The sequence below is a fragment of the Camellia sinensis genome, chromosome 4 (assembly GCF_055761805.1).
Source record: "Camellia sinensis isolate YWXY chromosome 4, ASM5576180v1, whole genome shotgun sequence".
NCBI classification, from domain to species: domain Eukaryota; kingdom Viridiplantae; phylum Streptophyta; class Magnoliopsida; order Ericales; family Theaceae; genus Camellia; species Camellia sinensis.
In genome coordinates, this window is record NC_138964.1 from 206,530,692 (window position 1) to 206,544,807 (window position 14,116).

Sequence of the window (14,116 nt, forward strand, 5' to 3'; positions counted from 1 at the left end):
GAGATTGTAACATGTCTAGTGCCTAATAGATTCACTATGAATCGATTGTAAACAATATTCAAGCAAATTATACAAAAAAGTCAAACTTTGGCATTTATTTATTTATTTATTTATTTTTCTGTTTGTCATGGCCATGGGCTCGAAAATGGATTGGCCAATTGATTGGTATTTCCACTTTCTTGCAAGAATTGATTGACTAATGAGTCCCCAAATGCACGACCTTGATAGAAATCAATTGGCCAATCCATTGGCCATAATCCAAATAACAACTAAAAGCCAAAATCTTGAGTGTTTAGTCAGTCCATGGGCTTACAAATTAGAAATGATTATATAACAAGGTCTGAAGTTAACAAACTGTATCATTCACAATCTCCTCATAAATTACTATTCAATACATTAAACATCAAGCACAATACATCATATTTCAAATATCAAGCAACTTATCTTCATTGACAATTTTCAAAAATTTAGAAGGAAAAAAAGGCAATTTACTACAATATTTCAAACAATAAACAACCTGGTGTGGTCATATTTACCAAAACACCAACCATAAAATTTTTTGTATACACAAAACATATCATACTAAACTCCCGAAAGTAAGAAAAAAGTGTTCATAAACAAATTGGGACAACCACAAAACAAATTAACATATTCAACTACAAAAACAATGAAAAGGCCAAGGTCAAGGCTCCTTAAAAAATTCATCTCCGTCTACAACATCTTCTGTTCCCGACTCTTCTTCATCTCCCTCATCATCATCATCTTCATCTGTTCCCAACTCTTCTTCGTGTTCCTCATCCTTACCTTGTCCTCTATCCTCATGAGTATCTACAAATTTTTTTTGTCAATTCATTCAATGTCACTTACACAGATTTTAGTTCCTCGTGCATCTAGACCTACCCTTTTGTCCATACAAGCTTAGGTGTTTTCCTACCGCTTCACCACATCAAGGACCCTACCAATCCGAATGGCTATACCTGCTAAAGAGGACAAAATAAAAGTCTAGGTTAGTGCAAATTCAAAATTGAATGCATGTTGATTTTTTTTTTTTTTTTTTTTAAAAAAAAATTGTGACGGTGGGTTTTCTGCAATTGGTATTTGAAATCTTCACTACTGTAGGTTCAGCGTAGATTCATAGTCATCCAGAGATGGTACAAATTTGAACAGTGGTAAACACAACCACCCCACACCCTACTACATCAAAGAATAAAACAAGCAGACCCTCAGAAATCTTAGATGGTGCCCAAACCTCTGCCACTCCCACAGTACCTGAAAGCTAGTTTTTTCTAGCTTCAAAGCCAAATGGGAGCAGGGCACTCACCTCAAGAGTACAAGCGTAGGGAATGTCATGAGATGTACCAAAGGTGGATCCATTACTATCCTCTCTAGTAGTTTCTTTAAGCCAATATTTTTGTGAGATGTTCCAGAACTTATTACAATACCATCCTCTCTTAGTGGACTTATTACAATAATTATTCAGTGAAGCTCAACTTTTAGTTTATTTTCTGGGAATAAATTCTGTTATAATTTTACTTTATTGCACCTCATGCCAAATTTAGCACAAACTTCGGCTGTGGGTAAATTTTGAAAAAGTCATTTTGTATCTACACCTCTAATACCTAGATCCATGTATAACATTTCAATTTGGCATTTTGTGAGAAAAATATGAAAAAGAACATTTATACTATTAGAACAACATTGATAAAATATATATCATTTTATCATTTTTCGTTGCTAAATCTAACAATAATTATTCAACCATTAAAGATACTCTAATTGGTCACATTTTCACATGAATTTATTTTAGGGCATCCAATGAATTACTGCCACGTCATCTTTACCTTCAACAACTCATGATACACATTAGACAATTAAAAATAAAAATGTTAATATAGTATTGGTTTGGCTAACAAATAGAGGTCACAAGCAACACAAAAATTAGAGAAGAAAAAAATAAGGATAAAATACTTGACAACATGAGTGACATTATTTATGCTATTATACAATAAATAAAAAATATATATATATATATAACATACCGCCCACGAGTTACATGCTTCATTTGTTGGCTTATCAAAAGCTTGTAGACTTAAACAATCATTGTTATGTACTTCCCTTAATTTATTGGGAAAATTATAAATAAGTGGGACAATTTTAAAATAATTATATTATAGGCGAAATTTTTTTTATACAACAAAAAAGATTGCACTAAACATAAAAAAATAAAAAATAACTTATACCATACAAAAGACTAGACCAGACCCATCATAAAAAATAAAATTATTGTTTCGTTGTCTAACTGAAACATAATTTTTCATAATTTATTTTGGATAAACTGGACCAATAATGACTTTCCACCTAGCCTTTCATTTAGGCATTATTCGAAGTCCACCTACCTTAATTTTCGGTGAATTATAGCAAAATAATCAGTAACTGAGTCAGAAATTCAATGTAAAGGGATGCATATTAGTCACAGCACCATTTTTTTTTTTTTTGCTTTCCCCATCATAAGCGACAACGAGATATTACCAAACAATCACCACCACCAAACACCTTCACGATCTATCTCTCATCGCAACCCACAGCTATGGTATGGTGTAATAATCTCACTTCTACATTAATAAATCATTTCTGGATATGAAGTGATCACCAAACTCGTGAAACAGCTGCCAATTCTAATTGATTATGAAACTCTAACGTAAAGTTTTATAATTAAAAAAGGGCCTAATCTATCTCTGATCTTTTTTAGACACATTGTAGCATTTCTCTTATTTTATTTATTTGAGAGGAGGGAGTTAGTTAAAAATGTGTGAACTCGTGGATCATGATATTGCTGTCCCGGGATTCCAATAATTGAATATGCATCAGCAATAAATACAAAATTGAAAAACATTGATTATCTCGCCCGGATTTTATAGCACCACTGTATTTTTATCAAAATATCATTTTAGTCATTACACTTTTACTAAAATCTCACTTTAGTCCCTTTCCCTTTTTAATTTTAGTCAATCTCATTAGTGATAGATGGACACTTGACTTAAAGTGTGAAAAAATTATTGTCACAATTAAAAGTGAAGAAATCAAAATAAAATTATGGTGAAAATATAGGGAAGCTAAGTGTAATTAACTCATAAACGTGTCCAAATTCAATCTGCTTGGTCGGTTGGCCCAGGCATGGAGTGAAAATGAGATATCAGTAGATATAATGAAGGAAAGTGATTGCCCTCAGTCCTTGCAATTTTGGGAGCTTTCATTTGTGGTGCTGACTGGAAAAGGTTGAAAGCTGTGATCAAGTTCAGGAAGTAGATGGGTAAGATCATGTGGTTGTGTGTACTTGTGTTAATGGGTCTGTGCAACACTGTTGTGTCAAAATCACTCATCAAGTCTCTACCTGGCTTTCCTGGTATGCTTCCCTTCAAACTTGAAACTGGGTGAGCTCTCTCTCTCTCTCTCTCTCTCTCCATACATATAGATGGGACAAAATTACAATTTGCATACTTGTAATTTACATCGAGTCTTGCTTTGTCCCTTAACTTTTTAATTGTCCCAATCAACTATCTAAATTTCAAGTCACGTTATAATTAGAACCAGTTATATAACGTGATTTGAAAATTTAGACAAAGGAATTAAAGGGAGATTTTGATTAAAAAAAAAAAAGCAAGAGTGCTAAGTGTAGTTAATATTATCACATCATTGTTCTTCATTAGTTTTCGAAACAATAACGTCATAAAAATGGGTCTGATTACAACATGACTCGAAGTGTGAGGTGGAAATTGAGACAATTTCAAAGTCAATGGGCAAAATCAAATTAGATATAAAATATAAGGGTGCATAATGAAATTTAAGCTGTATAGATATGTATATAGTTGTTTGCATCAAGAAACACTTTGTTTTGTTTTTCATTTGAAGATTTATTTTTATTTATTTTTGCGATTGGATATGAAGATACATTGGTGTAGGAGAATCAGAAGATGTGCAGCTATTTTACTACTTCATTGAGTCAGAGAGGAATCCAAGTGCTGACCCATTAATGCTTTGGCTTACTGGAGGTCCTGGTTGTTCTGCTCTTTCTAGCCTCATATATGAAATAGGTACATATTGTTAGAACGTGTCCCACATCGTTTGAAATTGTCCCATTTGTACGGGTTATAAGGCTCTAATTTCTCTCTTCTTAATACCCGGATTTTAAGAAAAAGTGTGAGCTATACTTTTCAACTTGGTATCAAAGCTTGGTTGGATATGTGATTGGTGTGCCGTTTGTCCGGCTATTGTATGTTGTGGTCTAGGAGGTGTGTTGAAATGTGTCTCACATCACCTAAATGTGTCTGACATCACCTATGGAATTGTCCCATTTGAGCTGATTATAAAGCTCTAGTTTCTCTCTTTTTAATATTTGGGTTTTAAGAAGAAATGTGAACTGAGTTTTTCAACTCATATAATCATAACTATTCGAATTTTAATCTGCATCGTATGATTTTAAGATTTTAATTGCGTTAAACGATGTGAATCATAGTTGGATTTTAAATTTAGTATGGTCTACGATTTCAATTTTACTTTGATCCTGATTTTACCAAATTTTTTTCTTGTTATTTATTTTGTTATATATATGTGTGTGTGTGTGTATGTTTATATCAATATATAAAAAATTGACTACAAATGCATTTTTCAGACATCTATAATATATGTTAATTTAGAAGATGCATTATGTCAAATTTATCATTTAATGATTTAAAATTATATAACATAGATTATCATTAACAATAATTTTTTTTAATTTTATTTTGCATTAAAAGTAAAATATTAGGATTCTCAATCCAATTTTAATATCCAATCTACGGAACCCTTCCAACAATCCCACCTAGGATCCCAGTTTTAACAACTTTGCATGTAATCGTTACATATGAGTGTACTTAATCGTTGCTTTGATGTATTGCTTCATTTGTTTCGGTAAAAAATATTTCTGCATTTCTAGTATTTGGTACTATAGAAAATGAAAGTCCATACAAAACAATTTCTATGATCAATAGAAAACAAGATTCGTTGAGGTGAAAAATGTTTTTCACTTTAAAAATGTGAAAAATATTTTCGAAATTAAAGTCTCGTCAGTGCTATCATATTATTGTCACAGCTACCACCCCTACCACCACCACTTTCCGCATCACTACATGTTCCTCCACCTAACGACCACAACTAAGACCCCCACTGATGTATTAGTTTCGAGGTTGCAGCGAACCATAAAAAAATATTTTCTGATTTTTTTTTTTCCCTAATAAAAATGCTATGTGACAATGTGACTTTTCTAAGAAGAACTTAATATATATATTTTTTTCATCAAAGTGTAGGTCCATTAGCTTTTGACTCTGGAAATTCCAATGGGCACATTCCAACATTTGTATTGAACCCATACTCATGGACAAAGGTATAAAGTTGGATAAATTACAGTTTGCACACAAAAGCATCAAGGTTTTAGATTTTTTTTATTTTTATTTTCCTTGAACTATTGAATTTTTGTCAATGTGGTCCAGTTGACAGTCGTCATCAAATTCTCTAACATAAAATGTCATGTTACACTTGAAAGGTCAAATGAAAAAAAAAAAAAAAAAATTGTAACACTTGAAAGGTCAAAGTAGGAAAGTGTAATGCTTAAGGATTCAAAGTAGAAGTGTTGATACCATGTGGCATTTTTTGTTAGAAAACTAGGCAACAGTTGCTAAGAACATCTCCAATAGACTAACTAAACGAACATCTTTAATCGCTTCAGCTAGTCTCCTCTCAATTTGTTTCTCTAGCCATGATACTGATTATTTTGCCTCTCGTCTTCTTCTTAGAACATCTCAATCAGGAGAGACATTTAGAGTAGAAAAGTTTAATGTAATGTTTAAGGAGTCAAAGTAAAAAAAACTGCTGATACCACGTGACATTTTTCATTAGAAAATCAGACAGCAGTTACTAATAACATATCAAATAAACTAACTAAATGAACATCTTCAGTCAATTTAGCTAGTCTCCTCTCATTTTCACTACTCCAACAACCATCATGCTAGCTATTTTGCCCCTCCTTCTCTTAGAACATCTCAATCAGGGGAGACATTTTAAGCATTTTTGTTCTCGAATAAGTTTTTGAAAGAATGGAATATGAGGCACATGATTTTTGTTCTCGAATTTCTACATCTTCTATTCTATTACACTTCCAGTCATAATTATGTATGAAGATTTTCAAATGAAAAATAAATTCACCAGAGTGGCTTCCATAATACTGTACAATGCCCCTTCCCTTATTTCTTTATTGTCCACAATTCCCGATGGGCATCTGAACAAAAACAGTTTGAATGAACCATTTTTTTGGGTTTCTTTGACCTTTCCTCATTTTTCACCCAGTGGTCAAATCATTTGTTTAATGATTTCACCTTTTATGTCTTTTGATGATATTACAGGTTCTTGTTGTGAAGAAAATAAATTCATCTGCTCTTCCAAATCACTTGTCTGAAGATTTTATGGATATAGTTTCAGACGTATCCCGGTTGCGGCATCCAAATATAACAGAGCTTGTTGGTTATTGTTCAGAGCATGGACAGCACCTGCTGGTATATGAGTTCTATAAAAATGGTTCTCTTTATGACTTCCTCCATCTCTCAGATGAATTTAGCAAGCCATTGACCTGGAACACACGTGTCAAGATTGCTTTAGGGACTGCACGTGCACAGATTGGAGAGCAGTTGACATCTTGACTTGTTCTATTCCCACATCGAAATATTAGAGCATAGTTTCGCTCCATTTAAAGAGCCACCAAAGAGGCTAATGTCGCCGGGCTTGGTAACGCAAGCCTATCACTCAAGTGAGGGTATTAAAGTGGTTGGAAGTTGGTCTAGTCCAGCCGGCTGTCCCTGATGGGGTTATTTGCTGGCCCGCCCATCCTAAGTTAGGAGTTGGACTTTGAAGAATTGCTGGAAGCAGGTTACAGGTTACAGGTGGAAGAATTGCTGGAAGCAGGTTACAGGTTTACCTCCCACTCTCCATCGGTGGATGGATTACGGGCCGGCCGGTGCTCCTCAGGTCCATATCTGCTGGGCCGTTCTCAATATGACAACCATTTTTTTGCGTTTTTTTTTTTTAACACTTGGGCCCCTTCTTGGTGGCCTGTCTCCCACAACAACAGCCACTTTTTTTTATGAACTTTTTTCATTTTTTTTATGGCCCAACTCTCTAAATGCATTATTATTTTTCCTAATTATGAAAATGACAATCATTTTTTTTGGTGATTCTATTTGCACTTAAAAAATAATTGAGTATACCTAATTAAATTTTAGAAATTTTAATTCATATTATATGCTAATTTACATTTATTAATAAGGAAAACACATATTAAATCCTAAAATAAAATATCTTTTTTTTCATGGCACACCCTAATTACTTATATGTATTATTTAGATTCAAGTCTCTTATCTTCTTCCCCAAATTTCAATTATTTTATCTTTTTCTTTCTCAATCTAAAATTTCTATTCACCTTACCAAAACTTACCATTATCAACACCATTGTTTCTTTTTGTGTTGTTACTTACAAATAGAAGAAAGTTTGAACAAAATCAAATAACGAATGAGAACAATAATCAAAACTATTTTTTGAAACAATCCATCAAAGGTGATGTAAGTATTCACATAAATATCGAATTACAATTATTAATTTTTGTGTTTAGGGTATTATTTAGATAAAAGAAAAAACTCTTTAAAATTGCATTTGAATTGGAAAAATTAAAATAAGAATTTGAGGCTAAGATAAACAAAAATTATAAAAAACTATATATAGATACTGTACTGAAATATATAAGGAGAGATGAGAGAGAGAACTGGGCATCGTTCAAAAAAAAAAAAAAAAAAAAAGAACGAACTGGACAACCCATCAATCATCTTCTCAATGGGCACTTGGCATGGTGAACAGAATAATTGCTGACACTTTTCAGAAAAATCCTTTTCACAAATCAATAAAATAATTGCTTTATATATTCTCATAAAAAAAATAAAAATAAATTAGTGATGGTTTAATTGATATTGAGAAATCTGTATGTGAATAAATAATTGTGAGAAATCTATTTAAGAATTTTTGAAAAGTTTTTTGTAAAGTGGTGTAATTTGAAATTTTTGATTTGTTTATTATTTGGGTATATCTAGAAGGATAATTTAGGAAAAACATAGGATGTTTTGAGAATAAAATATAACCTTAAATAATTTAATGGGATGTATTGATAAATGAACGTACTTAATGATTTTTTTGGGTGGAAATAGAATCCTTCACTTTTTTGTTTTTCTTACACTCGGGCCCAATATCTGATTTACATTTTCCCTTTCTTGGGCCCAATAATATATGGTGGCTTCTCCTTCTTGGTGGGCCCAATAATATATGGTGGCCTGTCTCCCTCAATAAGAGTCATTTTTTTTTTTAATTTAACTTTTTACATTTTTTTTATGGCCCAACTCCCTAAATGCATTATTACTTTTCCTAATTATGAAAAAAATGTAGACTCTGTTTGGTTTGATTTTCTTATTTTTAGAAATTTTTTTAAAATTTAAAAATTAATTTGGTAAAAAAAAAATTTGTTTTAATTATTTTATATAATTTTATTATTTGAGATGACATAAATAATTTTAAAATTCAAAAAAAAAATTCATATTTATTTTCGTTAAACTATATATATATATATATATATATATATTTAATTTTGAAGATAGTTTCACAAAAACCAAACAAACATGTGTCCAAATAACAAAAGATAATTTGTTTTTTGAAATATTCTCTTGGAAACCAAACTCATCTTTGATCTTCCCTAAAGGAAACTTTTTTGATCATCCGTCTTATGCTTCTTTGATTTTTATTATGACTTATTTTAAATAAATAAAAAAGAAAAAGAAGTCATTCATCCTTGGGACCCTTGCACTACATTTCTTTTTTTAGGTGGATAAGTCATAAATAAAAACAGAATATAAACACAAATACAAGGGGCATGCCCCAAGTTCTAACCCCAGCTATACAAGCAAGAACAACCAACCTAAAAATAGCCTAAAAAGGCATGCCAAACAGAGAACAAGTTGATACAAAAACAACTTCAACTAACAAAACTAAGATATATATAGAACCTGGAAAATCCAAGGCTATTAACTGGATAAAAATGTATAAATAAAAATGTATAACCTGGAAAAATGGTACCATTTGGGAGAAGACAAAAATGTATAAATAAAATAAATAAATAACTAGCTTTTTTTACTCCATATAAAGCGGGGACCTTTTGCTCGAGGGGTAGGGAAGATGGCGACAGGTAGATAGATTGTTTTGTTATAATAAAATAAGAATTAATGTAACTCTTATGAACAAAAAAAAGAAAAAAAATGGTACCGTTTCATAGCATGGTAGGCACGGCAGCAAGGAATGATGGACCGCAGTGACCCCTTGTTTGCTGTCGTGCCTGCCATGCTATGAAACGGTACCATTTTTCTTTTCCTTTTTTTGGTTCAAAATTTAGTAGCAATTTAAAAGCATGCATTTATGACTACGAGAATGAGCATGAATTAATTGAAGCTTAGAATTCTTTGATTGATAAATACAACTTGCAAGAGAATGAGTGGATGAAAAGAACTTGGAGAAAAAAATAACAGTGGGCGCACATGTATATGAAGTGGGTATTTACCAGAGGAATGCGAAGCACACAACTTAGTAAAAGTCTGAATGGAACATTAAGGGGATATTTGAAAAGGTGATCATAACATTGTTCAATTCTTTACTCACTTCAATCGGATTGTTGTAGTAAACGGTATAAGGAAGTTTCTGCAATATATGATTCTAGACAAAAGCTGCCTAGAATGTGGTATAAAGATCGAGTTTCTAACATGAACAAAAAAATGTGTCTAGTTTCTAATGAGGGCATGGATCCCATCTCAAAAATCTTAGATATTTGGTACGTGACGCGATAACAATATCCTTACCTTCCTAATGTTGACCTTCGTAATGAAACATATACTTTTGATGATTAGTGTGACCTCCTCCCTATGTAAGGTACATATATCATCATATCATATCAGTCTTTTTGTTTGTACAGAAATCAATCACCAAATCGAATTTAATTATTTTAAATGAATGTGAGATTTATAAAATATGAAACTCATATTAAATGAGAGAATTATATCCAATTCTGAAATCAGTTTGTGTATTCTTATACATTTTCACATGATATAATTAGCCTCACTTCACAATTTAGTAAATGATTTACGGAACAAGTAATGAGGGTATTTCTTGCGTTCACAGTGGCGAATGTCAACCAATATTCGTAGTTCGAATACTCCATTGTGTATCTACATTAGTTGAAACAGATAATAAAGAAGGTTAAAAAGTTTGTAATTTCATATTGATATCTCATTTTTCAAATGTAAAAGTAAGTTTATTTATTTATTGTCAATCAATAAGAGATTATATACAATACGAAGAGAATTACATTTGACTAATCATAGTCCAATAACAACCAACCCAACAAAGAGATGCTACAATCAGAAGGGAAAAAAAAAGCCCAACAACAAACTTGAGAGATGAGAAATAATAGCAATGCTATGGACCTGGAAAATTTTACCTATAAAAATATTTATAAAAATCATTGTGGTTGAAATTTATTTCAATGATAGATCTTACTATATAAAAATTGAATTTGGACCACCCATCATTTTTCAGTATAAATTTCTAGACAATTTTTTTGAATTCCTAGAAATAAATAACACCGCAAAAAGTCCCAAAATTGGAGAAAAAATGATGAGTTAATTAAACTAAGACTCCTTTAACTATTAGTGAATATCACTTTACCTTCCTCATCTACGAACCTGTACATGTTGATCTCTTGAAATTAAAAAAAAAAAAAAAAAAAAAAACTCTTTTGGAGGTGTTTTGGAGGGGTGAAAGTGATATATTTTTATAATTGACTCAAAATGTACAAGTTTATAGATGAAGGGATAAAGTAATAGTCATTAATAATTGAGAGGGACTTGTGTAAATAACCCACAAATATCGATTATTGAGCTTCCAAAGAGAAGTGTACAAGGGTGGCCAATTGAAGCCAATTGAGCCACCCCACTTGGTTCAATTGTACCAATTATCTCCTTACATTTATAGTCAAATTGCAATGTCGATCTTTTGTAAGTAGTCGATTTTATGAATTGACGGAAAATGCCTGAGACGAAAAAACCAAAATGTGTTACATGGCCATTTCCCATCAGTCCATGTAATGAAAATTTACAAAAAAATGAAAATAAAAAAATGAAGCAATTATTCAATAATATAGGTGGCACTGACGTGGCATTGCCATAAGCGACATTGAATAATTTGTTTAAAATATTACATTACAACTTGATGGTAGTAGTGTAATAATTTTTAAGTTAAGAATAATCTAAAATTGAGAGGATTAATTAGGTAGTAAGAAGGTACTAACCCTGATACTTGACCATCAACAAACCATGGTTTCCAGTCACTTGATTTAGGTAAATGAAGAGATTTTATCCATGCTAATGTACCCATATGTGGAATAAGCATGTCGTGATCACCGCTGTGTGAAGAAAAATTGTGTGCTTATAAAACAAAAAAGAAAAAGAAAAAAAGTTAGCATTGGTCAAAAGCTCATGCATATGTATTTACAATGTTTGTTTAGGACATGTCATTGAAATTGAATAAATAAAAATATGTAGTTCTCTGTCTGGCAAAAAAATTAGTGTCCAAATTAATAATTTACTTGGACATGACATCCTTGTAAAGGGGATTATTGAATCCTAAGAGGGGGTATGAGATACAAACTATGAATTAAGAAGAGATTTGAAGTAATTGATTCAATTACAAAATATATAAATTTAACTTTGTACCCTTACATCTGATATTCGATCCCACCTTGTCTTTGACTTTTTAATTTTCTCAATCCGCCTCCAAATTTTGAATCAAATTGCAATTTCACCCGTTTTTAAGATGTAGTTTTGAAAACTACAGAGAACAACCATGTAATAATATTAATTACAATTAGCACTCATGCACTTTTACACAAAAATCCACTTTAGTCCATTCACTTTAGTCATTAGCACCTACGCACTTTTATTGAAATTATACTTTACTATCTCCACTTTAGTGCCTCTCAATTTTTAAAACAACATTATAAGATTGAATCCAATTGCAACTTGCCTCGAAATCTATGGGTTAATTGGGACAATTAAGAAGTCGAGAGGCAAGTGAGATTGAGCGTAAAGTACAAGGGTGTTAAGTGAAATTTGCCCTTATAAAATTGAGAAGATTATCTCAATATCTTCTTATAATCTTGAATCAATCCAAATGTGAAATAGAATATACAATTCAAAGAGATTAAAAATCTAAAGAAATGTTATCTAATCTAGTCCGCTCAAATAAACCTGGCCTTAAATTGTGTTAGGATCTTGAATTTAAGACAGTTATAATTCAATCATACAACAAGATATGAAATGTAAAAAAAAAAAAAAAAGGAGAGGTTATATTACCTGTATATGAGAGCTCGAGTATCTTGATTTGTAAGATTCTTATGATAATCGATGGTACTTTGGATATCATTTGTATAAGATAAGCTCATATTGCATCTTACCCACTGTTTGATTGTTCCCTAATTGTCAACATAAAACTATTTATTAATAAAATTTGTCTCAAAAAGCAATTATTCATTGAATTAGTGTACATAGTAATGCTAAGTGCACTCAACATTAATACTCTTAATTAATGTACTTACCTCTCGAATATGAAGAGCTTTTTGGACAGTTTCATTGTTCGCCCAAAAGTAAGAGAGCAAATAATCTTGATTCTACGAAACAACAAAAGTGGTTAAACATGTTTGTCTGTATGTCATTGTGAGAGGGAAATTTAGAGAAAATAATAATAATAATAATAATAATAATAATAATAATAATAAGGAATGAATTTCTCTCCAGTTAGTAAAATTGATTGGACCACTAGTCGTCTCATTGTGAGTCCAGCCTCGGCCCACCTTAGTGATCTAAACTTTGTCAGTCCTGCCAAGCTGATCATCCACACAATAAATCAAGTTGATCAAAGAAATTGAATTGCATTTGTCTTAAAAAAAAATAGAATGCTTTGGGAATAGACTATCTATATTTTTACGACAAATGTAATCCGATTGTGTGACTCTTGATGCCCAATCAATCTGATTTTTTGTTTGGATAATCATCTATTTGTTATTTGATTTATTAATTTACCATTATCGATCTCATTCGTTATTTGATTTTGTTCAAACTTTCTTCTATTTGTAAGTAACAACACAAAAAGAAACAATGGTGTTGATAATGGTAAGTTTTGGTAAGGTGAATTGAAATTTTAGAGTGAGAAAGAAAAAGATAAAATAATTGAAATTTGGGGAAGAAGATAAGAGACTTGAATCTAAATAAGTAATTAGGGTGTGCCATGAAAAAAAATATATTTTATTTTAGGATTTAATATGTGTTTTTCTTATTAATAAATGTAAATTAGCATATAATATGAATTAAAATTTCAAAAATTTAATTAGGTGTACTCAATTATTTTTTAAGTGCAAATAGAATCACCAAAAAACAAGGGTTGTCATTTTCATAATTAGGAAAAGTAATAATGCATTTAGAGAGTTGGGCCATAAAAAAAATGAACAAAGTTCATAAAAAAAAGTGGCTGTTGTTGTGGGAGACAGGCCACCAAGAAGAAGCAGCCACCAGATATTATTGGCCCAAGGAAAATGTAAATCGGATGTTGGGGCCCAAGTGTTAAAAAAAAAATAAAAAAACACAAAAAAGTGGTTGTCATATTGAGAACAGCCCAGCAGATATGGACCTGAGGAGCACCGGCCAGCCCGTAATCCATCCACCGACAAGAGCGGGAGGTAAATTACTCAGTGAATTCCCAATAAATTCTCAGTCAATTACTCAGCAATTCTTCCACCTGTAACCTGCTTCCAGCAATTCTTCAAGGCCCAACCTGTTTGTAAATTAACTAACCTGGTGTTTCCAGCAATTCTTCAAGGCCCAACCTGTAACCCGCTTCCAGCAATTCTTCAAGGCCCAACTCCTTACTCGGAATGGGCGGGCCAGCAAATAA

The 14,116-nt window shown here is 31.7% G+C and overlaps 1 long non-coding RNA gene and 1 other non-coding gene across 4 annotated transcripts in view; one reads left to right on the forward strand and one right to left on the reverse strand.

The window, feature by feature from the left end:
* Window positions 1-466: 466 nt before the first annotated feature.
* The window catches only part of LOC114267420 (uncharacterized), a 31,107-nt gene continuing 17,457 nt past the window's right edge, over window positions 467-14,116 (reverse strand). Inside the window, exon 5 of one of the 2 annotated variants that reach the window (XR_014328278.1) lies at window positions 467-977. This is a non-coding gene — a long non-coding RNA (uncharacterized LOC114267420). Of the gene's footprint in view, window positions 981-14,116 lie in introns of both variants that reach the window. The other variant, XR_014328280.1, reaches the window with a different exon arrangement.
* On the forward strand, window positions 3,075-5,421 carry LOC114267458 (uncharacterized). Of its 2 annotated transcripts, XR_014365830.1 has the most exons (3): window positions 3,126-3,431; window positions 3,946-4,091; window positions 5,343-5,421. It is a non-coding gene; the product is annotated as an uncharacterized LOC114267458 (transcript). The 2 variants fall into 2 exon arrangements; XR_014365829.1 differs by lacking the exon at window positions 5,343-5,421 and having other exon boundaries at window positions 3,075-3,431; window positions 3,946-4,463.